The 18112-nt window shown below is 38.9% G+C and overlaps 2 non-coding genes across 2 annotated transcripts; both read left to right on the forward strand.

Annotated features, from left to right (window-relative positions):
* The first annotated feature begins 5623 nt into the window (after positions 1–5623).
* On the forward strand, positions 5624–5727 carry LOC112704622 (small nucleolar RNA R71). Its single transcript, XR_003155238.1, has one exon. It is a non-coding gene; the product is annotated as a small nucleolar RNA R71 (small nucleolar RNA).
* An 11239-nt stretch (positions 5728–16966) lies between these two features.
* LOC112704626 (small nucleolar RNA R71) lies at positions 16967–17073 on the forward strand. Its single transcript, XR_003155242.1, has one exon. It is a non-coding gene; the product is annotated as a small nucleolar RNA R71 (small nucleolar RNA).
* The last annotated feature ends 1039 nt before the right edge of the window (positions 17074–18112 follow it).

Genomic DNA, 18112 nt, shown 5'->3' on the forward strand with positions numbered 1-18112 from the left:
CCTCATGATCTAAGAACTAATCGTCCCAAGATGTCTAATACACTGATAAAAAGTCCTATTTATAATAAACTAGCTACTAGGGTTTACATGAGTAAGTAATTGATGCATAAATCCACTTCCGGGGCCCACTTGGTGTATGCTTGGGTTGAGCTTGATCTATCCATGAGCTGAGGCTTCTCTTGGAGTTGAACTCCAAGTTATGACGTGTTTTGGGCGTTCAACTCCGGATCATGACGTTTTTCTGGCGTTTAACTCCAGACAGCAGCATGTACTTGGCGTTCAACGCCAAGTTACGTCGTCAATTCCCGAATAAAGTATGGACTATTATATATTGCTGGAAAGCCCTGGATGTCTACTTTCGAACGCCGTTAAGAGCGCGCCAATTGGAGTTCTGTAGCTCCAGAAAATCCATTTCGAGTGCAGGGAGGTCAGATTCCAACAGCATCAGCAGTCCTTTTGTCAGCCTTTTTCAGAGTTTCGCTCAAGTCCCTCAATTTCAGCCAGAATTTACCTGAAATCATAGAAAAACACACAAACTCATAGTAAAGTCCAGAAATGTGAATTTAACATAAAAACTAATGAAAACATCCCTAAAAGTAGCTCAAACTTACTAAAAACTACCTAAAACCAATGCCAAAAAGCGTATAAATTATCCGCTCATCACAACACCAAACTTAAATTGTTGCTTGTCCCCAAGCAACTGAAAATCAATTAGGATAAAAAGAAGAGAATATACTATAAATTCCAGAATATCAATGAATATTAATTATAATTAGATGAGCGGGACTTGTGGCTTTTTGCTTCTGAACAGTTTTGGCATCTCACTTTTTCCTTTGATGTTTAGAATGATTGGCTTCTCTAGGAACTTAGAATTTTGGATAGTGTTATTGACTTTCCTAGTTAAGCATGTTGATTCTTGAACACAGCTACTTATGAGTCTTGGCCGTGGCCCTAAGCACTTTGTTTTCCAGTATTACCACCGGATACATAAATGCCACAGACACATAACTGGGTGAACCTTTTCAGATTGTGACTCAGCTTTGCTAGAGTCCCCAGTTAGTGGTGTCCAGAGCTCTTAAGCACACTCTTTTGATTTGGATCACGACTTTAACCACTCAGTCTCAAGCTTTTCACTTGGACTTTCATGACACAAGCACATGGTTAGGGACAGCTTGATTTAGCCGCTTAGGCCTGGATTTAATTTCCTTGGGCCCTCCTATCCATTGATGCTCAAAGCCTTGGATCCTTTTTACCCTTGCCTTTTGGTTTTAAGGGCTATTGGCTTTTTCTGCTTGCTTTTTCTTTTTCTTTCTATTTTTTTTTCGCAAAATTTTTTTTTTCGCAAGCTTTCTTTTTCACTGCTTTTTCTTGCTTCAAGAATCAATTTCATGATTTTTCAGATCCTCAATAACATTTCTCTTTGTTCATCATTCTTTCAAGAGCCAACAATTTTAACACTCATAAACAACAATATCAAAAGACATATGCACTGTTCAATCATTCATTCAGAGAACAAAAAGTATTGTCACCACATCAATATAATTAAATTCAATTCAATGATAAATTCGAAATTCATGTACTTCTTGTTCTTTTGAGTTAAAACATTTTTTTATTTAAGAGAGGTGAAGGATTAATGGAATTTATTCATAGCTTTAAGGCATGGTTACATACTAATGATCATGAAGTAGAGACACAAAACATAGATAAACACAATATTAAAAACCGAAAACAGAAAGAAATAAAGAACAAGGAATGAATCCACCTTTAGTGGCGTCTTCTTCTTGAAGGACCAACAATGTCCTTAAGCTCTTCTATGTCCCTTCCTTGCCTTTGTTGCTCCTCCCTCATTGCTCTTTGATCTTCTCTTATTTCTTGGAGAATGATGGAGTGCTCATGATGTTCCACCCTTAATTGTTCCACATTGTGGCTCAAATCTTCTAAGGAGGTGTTGAGTTGCTCCCAATAGTTGTTGGGAGGAAAGTGCATCCCTTGAGGCATCTCAGGAATTTGTTGATGATGAGCTTCCTCATGCACTTCTTGAGAACCGTGCATGGTTTCTCTTGCTTGCTCCATCCTCTTCTTGGTGATGGGCTTATCCTCTTCAATGGGGGTATCTCCTTCTATGATAACTCCAGCTGAGTAACACAGATGGCAAATAAGGTGAGGAAAAGCTAGCCTTGCCATGGTGGAGGACTTATCAGCTATTTTGTAGAGTTCATTGGAGATGACCTCATGAACTTCTACTTTCTCTCCAATCATGATGTTATGAATCATGATGGCCCGATCCACAGTAACTTCAGATCGGTTGCTAGTAGGAATGATGGAGCGTTTGAATGAACTCCAACCATCCTCTAGCCACAGGCTTGAGATCCAGTATTCTTAGTTGAACTGGCTTGCCTTTGGAATCTATTCTCCACTGAGCTCCTTCCACACATATGTCCATAAGGACTTGGTCCAACCTTTGATTAAAGTTGACCCTTCTAGTGTAGGGGCGTTCATCTCCTTGCATCATGGGCAAGTGAAACGCCAACCTCACATTTTCCGGACTAAAATCTAAGTATTTCCCTCGAACCATTGTGAGATAGTTCTTTGGGTTCGGGTTCATACTTTGATCATGGTTCCTAGTGATCCATGCATTGGCATAGAACTCTTGAACCATCAATATTCCGACTTGTTGCATGGGGTTGGTTAGGACTTCCCAACCTCTTCTTTGGATTTCATGTCGGATTTCCGGATACTCATTCTTTTTGAGCTTTGAAAGGGACCTCGGGGATCACCTTCTTCTTTGCCACAACATCATAGAAGTGGTCTTGATGGCTCTTGGAGATGACTCTTTCCATCTCCCATGACTCGGAGGTGGAAGCTTTTGTCTTCCCTTTCCCTTTTTTAGAGGATGCTCCGGCCTTAGGTGCCATTGATGGTAATGGAAAAACAAAAAGCTTATGCTTTTACCACACCAAACTTAAAATTTTGCTCGCCCTCGAGCAAGAAAGAAAAGAAGAGAAGAAGAAGAAGAAGAAGAGAATATGGTAGAGAGGGAGAGAGGTGGGTTCGGCTAAGTGGGAGAAGATGGGTTTGTGTTGTGTGAAAATGAAGTAGAATGGAAGGGTATTTATAGGGAGAGGGGAGGGTGTATGTTCGGCCATTTTGGGTGGGAATGGATGGGAAATTGAATTTGAATTTTATGAAGGTAGGTGGGGTTTATGGGGAAGAGTGGGTTGATGTGAATGGTGAATGGGGTAATTGGGAAGAGGAATTGAGGTGATTGGTGATGGGTGTTGGGAAGTGTGACATGGGGAGTAGGAAAATGTGATTTAGGATTAGGAGAGTGTGATTAGGATTAAAAGGTAAGGTGGGAATATGGTAGGTGGGGATCCTGTGGGGTCCACAGATCCTGAGGTGATCCTGTGGGGTCCACAGGATCCTGAGGTGTAAAGAAATACCATTCCTTCACCAAATAGGCATGTAAAATGCCTTCGTGCATCATTCTGGCGTTTAAACGCCCATTGGTGCACGTTCTGGGCGTTCAACGCCCATGTAAAGCATGTTTCTGGCGTTGAACGCCAGTTTCATGTTTGTTACTGGCGTTCAGCGCCAGTTTGTCTCCTCTAGGCACATTCCTGGCGTTCAGCGCCAGGATGTTGCTTGTTTCTGGCGTTCAGCGCCAGAATGGTGCTCTGTTCTGGCGTTGAACGCCAGCCAGATGCATCTTACTGGCGTTGAACGCCAGCCTGTGCGTCCTCCAGGGTGAAAAATTTTTTTCTTCTGTTTTTGACTCTGTTTTTAATTTTTTTTTCGTGACTCCTCATGATCATGTACCTAATAAAACACAAAATAACAATAAATTAAAAATTAGATAAATAAAATTGGGTTGCCTCCCAACAAGCGCTTCTTTAATGTCAATAGCTTGACAGTGGCTCTCATGGAGCCACAAGGTGATCAGGTCAATGTTAGTGTAGTCCCAACACCAAACTTAGAGTTTGGACATGGGGTCTTAACACCAAACTTAGAGTTTGGTTGTGGCCTCACAACACCAAACTTAGAGTTTGACTGTGTGGGCTCTTCTTGACTCTGAACTGAGAGAAGCTCTTCATGCTTACTCTCTTCTGTCACAGAGGGGTGGCCATGTGCCTTAAACACAAGGTAGTCCTCATTCAATTGAAGGACTAACTCACCTCTGTTGACATCTATCACAGCTTCTGCTGTGGCTAGGAAAGGTCTTCTAAGGATGATGCAATCATCCTCTTCCTTCCTAGTGTCTAAGATTATGAAATCAGCAGGAATGTAAAGGCCTTTAACCTTTACTAGCATGTCCTCTACTATTCCATAAGCTTGTCTCAATGACTTATCTGCCAATTGCAATGAGAACAAGGCAGGTTGTACTTCAATGATCCCCAGCTTCTCCATTATAGAGAGTGGCATAAGATTTATCCCTGACCCCAGATCACATAGAGCTTTTTCAAAGCTCATGGTGCCTATGGTACACGGTATTAGGAACTTGCCAGGATCTTGTTTCTTTTGAGGTAGAGTTTTCTGAATCCAAGTATCTAGTTCATTAATGAGCAAGGGAGGTTCACTTACCCAAGTCTCATTACCAAACAACTTGGCATTCAGCTTCATGATAGCTCCTAAATATTTAGCAACTTGCTCTCCAGTCACTTCTTCATCCTCTTCAGAGGAAGAATAGTCTTCAGAGCTCATGAATGGCAGAAGGAGATTTAATGAAATCTCTATGGTTTCTGTATGGGCCTCAGATTCCTTTGGATCCTTAATAGGAAACTCCTTCTTGCTTGAGGGACGTCCCAGGAGGTCTTCCTCACTAGGATTTTCGTCCTCCTCCTCCTTGGTGCATTCGGCCACATTGATCACATCAATGGCCTTGCACTCTCCTTTTGGATTCTCTTCTGTATTGCTTGGGAGAATACTGGGAGGAGTTTCAATGACTTTCTTACTCAGCTGGCCCACTTGTGCCTCCAAATTTCTAATGGAGGATCTTGTTTCATTCATGAAACTGAAAGTGGCCTTTGACAGATCAGAGACTATATTGGCTAAATTAGAAGTGTTTTGTTCAGAATTCTCTGTCTGTTGCTGAGAAGATGATGGATATGGCTTGCCATTGCCCAGCCTATTGCGTCCACCATTGTTAAAGCCTTGTTGAGGCTTTTGTTGATCCTTCCAGGAGAAATTTGGATGATTTCTCCATGATGGGTTATAGGTGTTTCCATAAGGTTCACCCATGTAATTGACCTCTGCCATGGCAGGGTTCTCAGGATCATAAGCTTCTTCAGAAGCTACCTCTCTAGTACTGTTGGATGCATGTTGCAATCCATTCAGATTTTGAGAGATTATGTTGACCTGTTGAGTCAACATTTTGTTCTGAGCCAATATGGCATTCAGAGCATCAATTTCAAGAACTCCTTTCTTCTGAGGTATCCCATTATTCACGGAATTCCTCTCAGAGGTATACATGAATTGGTTGTTTGCAACCATGTCAATGAGTTCTTGAGCCTCTTCAGGCGTTTTCTTCAGGTGAATAGATCCACCTGCAGAATGGTCCAATGACATTTTCGAAAATTCAGAGAGACCATAATAGAATATATCTAATAGGGTCCATTCTGAAAACATGTCAGATGGACATCTTTTGGTCAACTGCTTGTATCTTTCCCAAGCTTCATAGAGGGATTCACCATCTTTTTGTTTGAAGGTTTGAACATCCACTCTCAGCTTGCTCAGCTTTTGAGGAGGAAAGAATTTATCTAAGAAAGCAGTGACCAGCTTATCCCAGGAGTCCAGGCTATCCTTAGGTTGTGAATCCAACCATATTCTAGCTCTGTCTCTTACAGCAAAAGGGAAAAGCATGAGTCTGTAGACTTCAGGATCAACTCCATTCGTCTTTACAGTCTCACAGATCTGCAAGAACTCAGTTAAAAACTGATAAGGATCTTCAGATGGAAGTCCATAAAACTTGCAGTTTTGTTGCATTAAGGCAACTAGTTGAGGTTTCAGCTCAAAGTTATTGGCTCCAATGGCAGGAATGGAGATGCTTCTTCCATCAAACTTGGACGTTGGCTTTGTGAGGTCACCAAGCATTCTCCTTGTATTATTATTATTTTCGGCTGCCATCTCCTTCTCTTGTTCGAAAATTTCTGAAAGGTTATTTCTGGATTGTTGTAATTTAGTTTCTCTTAATTTTCTCTTCAGAGTCCTTTCAGGTTCTGGATCAATTTCAACAAGAGTGCCTTTTTCCCTGTTCCTGCTCATATGAAAGAGAAGAAAACAAGAAAAGAAAGGAGAATCCTCTATGTCACAGTATAGAGATTCCTTTATGTTAGTAGAAGAAGAAAGGGGTAGAAGAATCCAAATACAAGGGATATAAGAAGTTCGGATTCTTAGATGAAGAGAGGTGAAGAGAAGTGTTAGTAATTAATTAATTAAATAGAATAAGAGAAGAGAAGAGAAATTTCGAAAATAATTTTTGAAAAAGAGGTTAGTAATTTTCGAAATTCAAAGACAAAATATAATTAAAATTAAAATTTAAAACAAAAAAAGAATTTTTGAAAAAGAGAGAGGTATTTTCGAAAATTAGAGAGGGAAGAGTAGTTAGGTGGTTTTGAAAAAGATAAGAAACAAACAAAAAGTTAGTTAGTTGATTGAAAAAGATTTGAAATCAAATTTTGAAAAAGATAAGAAGATAAGAAGTTAGATAAGATATTTTGAAATCAAATTTTGAAAAAGATAAGATTTTTGAAAAAGATAAGATAAAAGATAAAAGATTTAATTTTAAAATTGACTTAACTAACAAGAAACCACAAGATAAGATTCTAGAACTTAAAGATTGAACCTTTCTTAACAAGAAAGTAACAAACTTCAAATTTTTGAACCAATCACATTAATTGTTAGCTAATTTTCGAAAATTTGATATATAGATAAGAAAAAGATTTTGAAAATATTTTGAAAAAGGTTTTTGAAATTTTCGAAAAATATAAAAAAAATGAAAAAGATATGATTTTTGAAAAAGATTTTGAAAAGATAAGATTTTTTTTTTAATTGAAATTTTGACTTGACTTGTAAGAAACAACTAATTTTTAAAAATTTTTGACCAAGTCAACCCAAAATTTCGAAAATTTAGAGGGAAATAAGGAAGAGATATTTTTTTTTTTATTTTTGAATTTTTAATAATGAGAGAGAAAAACAACAAAAATACTCAATGCATGAAATTTTTAGATCAAAACAATGAATGCATGCAAGAATGCTATGAATGTCAAGATGAACACCAAGAACACTTTGAAGATCATGATGAACATCAAGAACATAATTTTGAAAAAATTTTTGATGCAAAGAAAACATGCAAGACACCAAACTTAGAAATCTTTAATGCATGGACTCTAACAAACAAAAAATGCATATGAAAAACAACAAACAACACAAAACAAGAAATCATCAAGATCAAACAAGAAGACTTGTCAAGAACAACTTGAAGATCATGAAGAACACTATGAATGCATGGATTTTTGAAAAATGCAAGAAAAAATTTTAAGAGCATGCAATTGACACCAAACTTAAAAATTGACTCAAGACTCAAACAAGAAACACAAAATATTTTTTATTTTTATTATTTTATGATTTTTTTGGATTTTTATTGATTTTTTTCGAAAATATTTTGAAAAAAAAACGAAAAAGAAAAGAAAAATTTTGAAAAAGATTTTTGAAAAGAAAATTACCTAATCTGAGCAACAAGATGAACCGTCAGTTGTCCATACTCAAACAATCCCCGGCAACGGCGTCAAAAACTTGGTGGACGAAATTGTGATCACTATTCTTTAAGTTGTATTTTTATAGAATTTGAAATTGGCACGAGTGGACACAACTCCGTTCAACTAACCAGCAAGTGTACTGGGTCGTCCAAGTAATAAACCTTACGTGAGTAAGGGTCGATCCCACAGAGATTGTTGGTATGAATCAAGCTATGGTCACCTTGTAAATCTCAGTTAGGCAGATTAAATTGGTTTATGGGTTTTTGAAAATAGAAATAAGAAAATAGAAATAATAAAAGGGATAGAGCACTTATGCAGATTCATTGGAGGGAATTTCAGATAAGCGAATGGAGATACTGTATGGCTCAAGAATGCCTGCTTTCCCACTGCTTCAACTCAATCCTTCTTACTCCTTTCCATGGCAAGCTGTGTATAGGGGTTCACTGTTCGACGATGGCTACTTTGAATCCTCTCGGGAAAATGGTCCTCTGCGGCTGTCACTCGCATGGCTAATCGTCTGGAGGCATCACCTGGCCGAAAGCTACATCCCATCCTCGCAGTGAAAACTACGCTCATGCGCTCTGTCACAGCACGGCTAATCACTGGTTGGTTCCCGCTCCTAATGGAATAGAATCCCTTGATTCTTTTGCGTCTGTCACTAACGCCCAGCACTTGCGAGTCTGAAGCACGTCACAGTCATTCATTACCGGAATCCTACTCGGAATACCACAGACAAGGTGAGACTTTCCGGATTCCCAGGATCCTACTCGGAATACCACAGACAAGGTGAGACTTTCCGGATCCTCATAAATGCCGCCATCTATCTAGCTTATACCACGAAGATTCTGTTAGGGAATCTAAGAGATATACATTCAAGCTCTGTTGCATGTAGAACGGAAGTGGTTGTCAATCACGTGCGTTCATAAGTGAGAATGATAATGAGCGTCACTTAATCATCACATTCATCATGTTCTTGGGTAGGAATGAATATCTTGGAATAAGAATAAGAGAGATTTGAATAAAAGAAAATAGAATTGCATTAATACTTGAGGTACAGTAGAGCTCCACACCCTTAATCTATGGTGTGCAGAAACTCCACCGTTGAAAATACATAAGTAAAAGGTTCAGGCATGGCCGAATGGCCAGCCCTCATGATCTAAGAACTAATCATCCCAAGATGTCTAATACACTGATAAAAAGTCCTATTTATAATAAACTAGCTACTAGGGTTTACATGAGTAAGTAATTGATGCATAAATCCACTTCCGGGGCCCACTTGGTGTATGCTTGGGCTGAGCTTGATCTATCCACGAGCTGAGGCTTCTCTTGGAGTTGAACTCCAAGTTATGACGTGTTTTGGGCGTTCAACTCCGGATCATGACGTTTTTCTGGCGTTTAACTCCAGACAGCAGCATGTACTTGGCGTTCAACGCCAAGTTACGTCATCAATTTCCGAATAAAGTATGGACTATTATATATTGCTGGAAAGCCCTAGATGTCTACTTTCCAACGCCGTTGAGAGCGCGCCAATTGGAGTTCTGTAACTCCAGAAAATTCATTTCGAGTGCAGGGAGGTCAGATTCCAACAGCATCAGCAGTCCTTTTGTCAGCCTTTTTCAGAGTTTCGCTCAAGTCCCTCAATTTCAGCCAGAATTTACCTGAAATCACAGAAAAACACACAAACTCATAGTAAAGTCCAGAAATATAAATTTAACATAAAAACTAATGAAAACATCCCTAAAAGTAGCTCAAACTTACTAAAAACTACCTAAAAACAATGCCAAAAAGCGTATAAATTATCCGCTCATCAATAGACTTGTTGGATATAGAAAGTGTGCCAGGCACTAAATCCTTGGAATGATAGTGTGCCAGGCACTATATCCATGGAATGATTTATGATGAAATAGATGTTGTTGTTGTTTTCCTTCTCATCCGTAAAAGTGTGCCAGGCATTATATCCTCGGAACGATAGTGTGCCAGGCATTATATCCTCAGAACAAAAGCGTGCCAGGTGCTATATCCTCAGACGTGGTAGAAAAGCGATATCCGAAAGGATGTGTCAGGTTGGCATTTATAGACCGACAAGTGATATCACGAGTCAATAGGACAAGCATTCATCATGTGCATCTTCTATGTATTTTGTTTGCTTTTCCTAATTGCATCTCTTACCTAAATGAATAATATGCTTATTTGCTAGTTGTTTTACTTGTTGTACATGTATGTTACTTGTGTTTTACTTGCTTGTATTATCTATGATTGTCTGGTGCTGAGGAGGTTAGGTAGGCGGTGGCGATGTGATCGCATGGAGGTTAGGTTGGCAAAGGCTGTGGGATACAGCAGTGTGATTAGTATTAGTTAGAATCCCCCTAAGATTAGATAACCATGTTTATGGTTTAAGTTCTTTATTTATTTTATTCTAAGCTTGAATATCTGTATTTGATGTGAAGCTCTAGGATTGCCTTCGGCGCCCCGGAGCCTTACTTCTTACATATTGGGCACTGTTACCATACTAAGAACCTCCAGTTCTCATTCCATACTTTGTTGTTGTTTTTCAGATGTAGGTTGTAACCCACCTCAGTGAGTTGCGAGATGGTAACAAAGCGGAGGCCCTTGTTTATCTTTTGGAGTCTTTTGGAACTCTTTTATTTAGATTCTCTCACTTTTGTATTTACTTTTGTCTTAGAGGCTTATGGTGCACGAAATTGTGATCTCAATGGCACCAACAACTTGGTACGCACAATTGTAATATCACTCTTTTTCACAACTTCGCACAACTAACCAGCAAGTGCACTGGGTTGTCCAAGTAATAAACCTTACGTGAGTAAGGGTCGATCCCACGGAGATTGTCAGCTTGAAGCAAGCTATGGTCACCTTGTAAATCTCATTCAGGTGGATTCAAATGGTTATGGAGTTTTAATAATTAAAATATAAATAAACATAAAATAAAAATAGAGATACTTATGTAAATCATTGGTGGAAATTTCAGATAAGTGTATGGAGATGCCTCATTCCTTTTGAATCTCTGCTTTCCTACTGCCTTCTTCCAATCCTTCACACTCTTTTCCATGGCAAGCTGTTTGTAGGGGGATCACCATTGTCAATGGCTACCATCCATCCTCTCAGTGAAAATGGTCCAGCTCCGGGTTACGTAGGGCTAATATTCTGTCGGTTCTCGATCGTGTAGGAATAGGATTTACTATCCTTTTGCGTCTGTCACCACGCCCTACAGTCGCGAGTTTGAAGCTCATCACAGTCATCCCATCCCAGATCCTACAAGGTTTAGACTTTTCGGATCTCAAGAATGCTGCCAATTGATTCTAGCTTATACCATGAAGACTCTGATCGCAAGGAATTGAAGGCTCTGTTGTTAGGAGAGGCAATCAAACGCATGGACCAGAAATCTGAGATACACATTCTAGCTTGTTTTCATGCAGAACGGAAGTGGTTGTCAATCACGCATTTATGAGTGAGAATGGTGATGAGTGTCACATAATCATCACATTCGTCATGTTCTTGTGTGCAAATGGATATCTTAGAATAAGAATAAGCATGAATTTGAATAGAAAACAGTAGTACTTTGCATTAATACTTGAGGAACAGCAGAGCTCCACACCTTAATCTATGGTGTGTAGAAACTCCACCGTTGAAAATATATAAGTGATAATAAGGTAGGCATGGCCGTGAGGCCATCCCCCAATGTCTAAGGACTAATAATAATCAAAGATGTTAGAAAAGCTCGTCCAAAGATCTAAATACAATAGTAAAAAGTTCTATTTATACTAAACTAGTTACTAGGGTTATAGAAATAAGTAATGATGCAGAAATCCACTTCCGGGCCCACTTGGTGTGTGCTTGGGCTGAGCATTGAAGCTTTCATGTGTAGAAGTCTTTCTTGGAGTTAAACACCAGTTTGTAACTTATTTCTGGCGTTTAACTCTGCTTTGCAACTTGTTTCTGGCGTTTAACGCCAGAATAGGGAAGAAAGCTGGCGTTAAACGCCAGTTTGCATCGTCTAAACTTGGGTAAAGTATAAACTATTATATATTGCTGGAAATCCTAGAATGTCTATTTTCCAACGAAATTGAGAGCACGCCATTTGAACTCATGTAGCTCCAAAAATTCTATTTCGAGTGTAGGGAGGTCAAAATCCAACAGCATCAGCAGTCTTTTCTCAGCCTTTGAATAAGATTTTTGCTCAGGTCCCTCAATTTCAGCCAGAAAATACCTGAAATCACAGAAAAACACACAAACTCATAGTAAAGTCTAGAAATGTGAATTTTGCTTAAAAACTAATAAAAATATACTAAAAACTAACTAAATCATACTAAAAACTATGCAAAAACAATGTCAAAAGGCGTATAAATTATCCGCTCATCACAACACCAAACTTAAATTGTTACTTGTCCCCAAGCAAATGAAAACAAAATAGGATAAAAAAAGAGAATATACAATGAATCTCACAATATCAATGAAACTTAGTCTCAATTAGATGAGCGGGGCTTGTAGCTTTTTGCCTCTAAACAGTTTTGGCATCTCACTTTTTCCTTTGAAGTTCAGAATAATTGGCATCTATAGGAACTCAGAATTTTAGATAGTGTTGTTATTCTCCTAGTTAAGTATGTTGATTCTTGAATACAGCTACTTTATGAGTCTTGGCCGTGGCCCTAAGCACTTTGTTTTCCAGTATTACCACCGGATACATAGATGCCACAGACACATAACTGGGTGAACCTTTTCATATTGTGACTCAGCTTTGCTAAAGTCCCCAATTAGAGGTGTCCAGAGTTCTTAAGCACACTCTTTTATTTTGGATCACGACTTTAACCACTCAGTCTCAAGCTTTTCACTTGGACCTTCATGCCACAAGCACATGGTTAGGGACAGCTTGATTTAGCCGCTTAGGCCTGGATTTTATTCCTTTGGCCCTCCTATCCATTAATGCTCAAAACCTTGGATCCTTTTTGCCCTTGCCTTTTGGTTTAAAGGGCTATTAGCTTTTTCTACTTACTTTTTCTTTTTCTTTCTTCCTCTTTTTTTCACTGTTTTTTCTTGCTTCGAGAATCAATTTCATAATTTTTCAGATTATCAATAACATTTCTCTTTGTTCATCATTCTTTCAAGAGCTAACAATTTTAACATTCATAAACAACAAGATAAAAAATATGCATTGTTCAAGCATTCATTCAGAAAACAAAAAGTATTGCCACCACATCAAAATAATTAAACTAATTTCAAGATAAAATTTGAAATCCAAGTACTTCTTGTTCTTTTGTAATTAGGCACATTTTTCATTTAAGAGAGGTGAATGATTCATGAAATTATTCATAGCTTTAAGACATAGACACTATACACTAATGATCATGTAATGAAGACACAAACATAGATGACACAATAAGCATAAAAACCGAAAACAGAAAGATAAATAGACAAGGAGATTAAGGAATGAGTCTACCTTAGTGAGGGTGGCGTCTTCCTCTTGAAGAACCAATGGAACGTCTAAGCTCCTCTATGTCTCTTCCTTGCCTTTGTTTCTCCTCCCTCATAGCTCTTTGATCTTCTCTAATCTCATGGAGAATGATGGAGTGCTCTTGGTGCTCCACCCTCAGTTGGTCCATGTTGTAACTCAAGCCTTCCAAGGAGGTGTTGAGTTGTTCCCAATAGTTATGTGGAGGAAATTGCATCCCTTGAGGCATCTCAGGGATTTCTTGATGAGGATCTTCCTCATGCTCTTGTTGAGGTCCATGAATGGGCTCTCTTGTTTGCTCCATCCTTTTTTTAGTGATGGGCTTGTCCTCTTCAATGAGGATGTCTCCTTCTATGTCAATCCCAGCTAAATTGCATAGATGACAAATGAGATGAGGAAAGGCTAACCTTGCCAAGGTGGATGACTTGTCAGCCACCTTGTAGAGTTCTAGAGGTATAATCTCATGAACTTCCACTTCCTCCCCAATCATGATACTATGGATCATGATGGCCCGATCCATAGTCACTTCAGATCAGTTGCTAGTAGGAATGATGGAGCGTTGGATGAACTCCAACCATCCTCTAGCCATAGGCTTAAGGTCCGGTCTTCTCAATTGAACCGGATTGCCTCTTGAGTCTCTTTTCTATTGAGCTCTTTCCACACATATGTCCATGAGGACTTGGTCCAACCTTTGATCAAAGTTGACCCTTCTAGTGTATGGGCGTGCGTTTTCTTGCATCATTGGCAAATGTAACGCCAACCTTACATTTTCCGGACTGAAACCTAAGTATTTCCCTCGAACCATTGTAAGCCAATTCTTTGGATTCGGGTTCATACTTTGATCATGGTTCCTAGTGATCCATGCATTAGCATAGAACTCTTGAACGATTAAGATTCCGACTTGTTGAATGGGGTTGGTAAGAACTTTCCAACCTCTTCTTCGGATTTCATGTCGGATCTCCGGATACTCATTTTTCTTGAGCATGAAAGGGGCCTCAGGGATCACCTTCTTCTTGGCCACAACTTCATAGAAGTTGTCTTGATGGACTTTTGAGATAAATCTCTCCATCTCCCATGACTCGGAGGTGGAAGCTTTTGCCTTCCCTTTCCTCTTTCTAGAGGTTTCTCCAGCCTTAGGTGCCATAAATGGTTATGGAAAAACAAAAAGCAATGCTTTTACTACACCAAACTTAAAAAGTTTGCTCGTCCTCGAGCAAAAGAAGAAAGAAAGAAGGGGAAGAAGAAGAAAAATAGAGGAGAAGGAGGGAGAAGTGAATTCGGCCAAGATGGTGGAAAGGTGTATGTGTTGTGTGAATATGAAGGAGTAGTGAGGGGTTTATATAGGGGTGATGGGATGGTTAAGATTTGGTCATTAGGGTTGGGTTTGGGAGGGAAAAGTGTTTGAATTTGAAAGTGAGGTAGGTGGGGTTTTTTTTTTTTAGAAGAGATATGAAGGTGATTGGTAAAGAGGTAATGGGGAAGAGTGAATGAGTTGATTGGTGAGGGGTATTTTAGGAAGAGTGTCATGGGAGGGTAGGTGGGGATCCTGTGGGGTCTACAGATCTTAAGGGATCAAGGATGTATCATCCCTGCTCCTATTAGGCGTGTAAACACCCTTACAGTGCAATCCTAGCATTTAACGCCAGATTGCCGCTTGTTTCCACGTTAAACGCCAGCTTTTATTCCTTTCCTGGTGTTAAACACCAGGCTGCAACCTGTTTTTGGCGTTTAACGCCAGATTGTTGCTTCTTTCTGGCATTTAATGCCAGTCTGGTGCTTGTTTCTGGCGTTTAACACTCAGAATGGTGCCAGACTGGGTGTTAAACGCCCATTCTGCTACCCTTACTGGTGTTTAAATGCCAGTAAGTTTCTCTTCCAGGGTATGCTGTTTTTAATGCTATTTTTTATTTTTATTTAATTTTTGCAGTTATTTTTGTGACTCCACGTGATCATCAACCTAAAAAAAGGGAAATAACATAGATAAATAAAAATTAGGTTGCCTCCTAATAAGCGCTTCTTTAATGTCAATAGCTTGACAGTGGGCTCTCATGGAGCCTCACAGATGTTCAGAGCATTGTTGGGGCCTCCCAACACCAAACTTAGAGTTTGAATGTGGGGGTTCAACACCAAACTTAGAGTTTGGTTGTGGCCTCCCAACACCAAACTTAGAGTTTGACTGTGGGGGATTTGTTTGACTTTGCATTGAGAGAAGCTTTTCTTGCTTCCTCTCCATGGTTACAGAGGGAGATCCTTGAGTTTTAAACATAAGGTAGTCCTCATTCAATTGAAGGATCAAGTCTCCTCTGTCCACATCAATCACATCTTTTACTGTGGCCAGAAAGGGTCTTCCAAGGATGATAGATTCATCCTCATTCTTCCTAGTGTCTATGATTATGAAATCAGTAAGGATGTAAAGGCCTTTGACCTTTACTAGTACGTCCTCTACCTGTCCATAAGCCTTTTTCATGGATTTATCTGCCATCTCTAATGAGAATTTGGCAGCTTGTACCTCAAAGATTCCCAGTTTCTCCATTACAGAGAGTGGCATTAAGTTTATGCCTGACCCCAGGTCACACAGAGCCTTCTCAAAGGTCATGGTGCCTATGGTACAAGAAATTAGGAATTTACCAGTATCCTGTTTCTTTTGAGGTAATGTCTGCCTAACCAAGTCATTCAGTTCACTGGTGAGCAAGGGGGTTCATCCACCCAAGTCTCATTACCAAATAATTTGGCATTCAGCTTCATGATTGCTCGAAGGTACTTAGCAACTTGCTCTTCAGTAATATCTTCATCCTCTTCAGAGGAGGAATACTCATTAGAGCTCATGAATGGCAGAAGGAAATTCAATGGAATCTCTATAGTCTCTGTATGAGCCTCAGATTCCTTTGGTTCCTCAAAAGGGATCTCCTTATTGGTTAGTGAACATCCCAGGAGGTCTTCCTCACTAGGAATCACTGCCTTTTCACTCTCTCTAGGTTCGGCCATGTTACTCACAGTTATGGCCTTGCACTCTCTTTTGGGATTCTCTTCTGTATTGCTTAGGAGAGTACTAGGAGGGGTTTCAGTGACTCTTTTACTCAGCTGGCCCACTTGTGCCTCCAAATTTCTAATGGAGGGTCTTGTTTCATTCATGAAACTTAGAGTGGACTTAGATAGATCAGAGACTATATTTGCTAAGCTAGAGGGGTTCTGCTCAGAATTCTCTGTCTGTTGCTGAGAGGATGATGGAAAAGGCTTGCTATTGCTAAACCTGTTTCTTCCACCATTATTAAAGCCTTGTTGAGACTTTTGTTGATCCTTCCATGAGAAATTTGGATAATTTCTCCATGAGGGATTATAGGTGTTTCCATAGGCTTTACCCATGTAATTCACCTATGCTATTACAGGATTCTCAGGATCATAAGCTTCTTCTTCAGAAGATGCTTCTTTAGTACTGTTGGATATATTTTGCAAACCATTCAGACTCTGAGAAATCAAATTGACTTGTTGAGTCAACATTTTATTCTGAGCCAATATGGCATTTAGAGCATCAATTTCAAGAACTCCCTTCCTCTGAGGCGTCCCATTACTCACAGGATTCCTTTTAGAAGTGTACATGAACTGGTTATTTGCAACCAAGTCAATAAGTTCCTGAGTTTCTGTAGGCATTTTCTTCAGGTGAATAGATCGACCTGCAGAATGGTTCAATGACATCTTAGACAATTCAGACAGACCATCATAGAATATATCCAAGATGGTCCATTCTGAAAGCCTGTCAGAAGGACACTTTTTGGTCAATTGCTTGTATCTCTCCCAAGCTTCATAGAGGGATTCACCTTCTTTCTGTCTGAAGGTTTGAACATCCACTCTAAGCTTGCTAAGCTTTTGAGGAGGAAAGAACTTGGCTAAGAAAGCCGTGACCAGCTTATCCCAAGAGTTCAGGCTATTTCTAGGTTGAGAGTCTAACCATGTTCTAGCTCTGTCTCTTACAGTAAAAGGGAAAAGCATAAGCTTGTAGACCTCGGGATCAACTCCATTGGTCTTAACAGTATCACAGATCTGTAAGAATTCAATTAAGAACTAAAAAGGATCTTCTGATGAAAGTCTATGAAACTTGCAATTCTGTTGCATCAGAGAAACTAATTGAGGCTTTAGCTCAAAATTGTTTGCTCCAATGGCAAGGATTGAGATGCTTCTTCCATGGAGGTTGGAATTTGGTGCAGTGAAGTCACCAAGCATCTTCCTTGCATTGTTGTTGGGTTTGGTCATGTCTTCTTTTTTGAGATTCTCTGTAAGGTTTTCTCTGGATTGTTGTGCTTTCTCTTAGCTTCTTTTTCAGAGTCCTTTCAGGTTCAGGATCTGCTTCAACAAGAATGTCCTTGTCCTTGCTCCTGCTCATATGAAAAAGAAGAGAACAAAAAAGAAGAGGAATCCTCTATATCACAGTATAGAGATTCCTTTATGTGAGTAGAAGAATAAGAATGAAGGAAGAAGAAGAAAAATTCGAACACAGAGAAGGAAGGGGTTCGAATTTTTGAGAAGAGAAGTGTTAGTAAATAAATAAAATAAATAGAAAGAGAGAAAGGGAGAGAATTTCAAAAATTATTAAAAGGAAAAAGGGAAAATATTTTTGTTTTATTTTAAAATTTAGTTAGAATTTGAAAATTAAGAGAAAAAATAAAATTAAAATTAAAATTTGAAACAATTAGTTAATTAAAAAGAATTTTGAAAAAGGGCGAGGAATTTTCGAAAATTAGAGAGAGAAAAGTAGTTAGGTGGTTTTGAAAAAGATAAGAAATAGTGAAACAAACAAAAAGTCAATTAGTTAGTTGAAAAAGATTTGAAATTCAATTTTGAAAAGATAGGTGATGACAAGTCATCTTATACCTATTTTTCAAGCTAATTTTACTTGTTT

The sequence above is a fragment of the Arachis hypogaea genome, chromosome 7 (assembly GCF_003086295.3).
Source record: "Arachis hypogaea cultivar Tifrunner chromosome 7, arahy.Tifrunner.gnm2.J5K5, whole genome shotgun sequence".
In the NCBI taxonomy this organism is placed as follows: domain Eukaryota; kingdom Viridiplantae; phylum Streptophyta; class Magnoliopsida; order Fabales; family Fabaceae; genus Arachis; species Arachis hypogaea.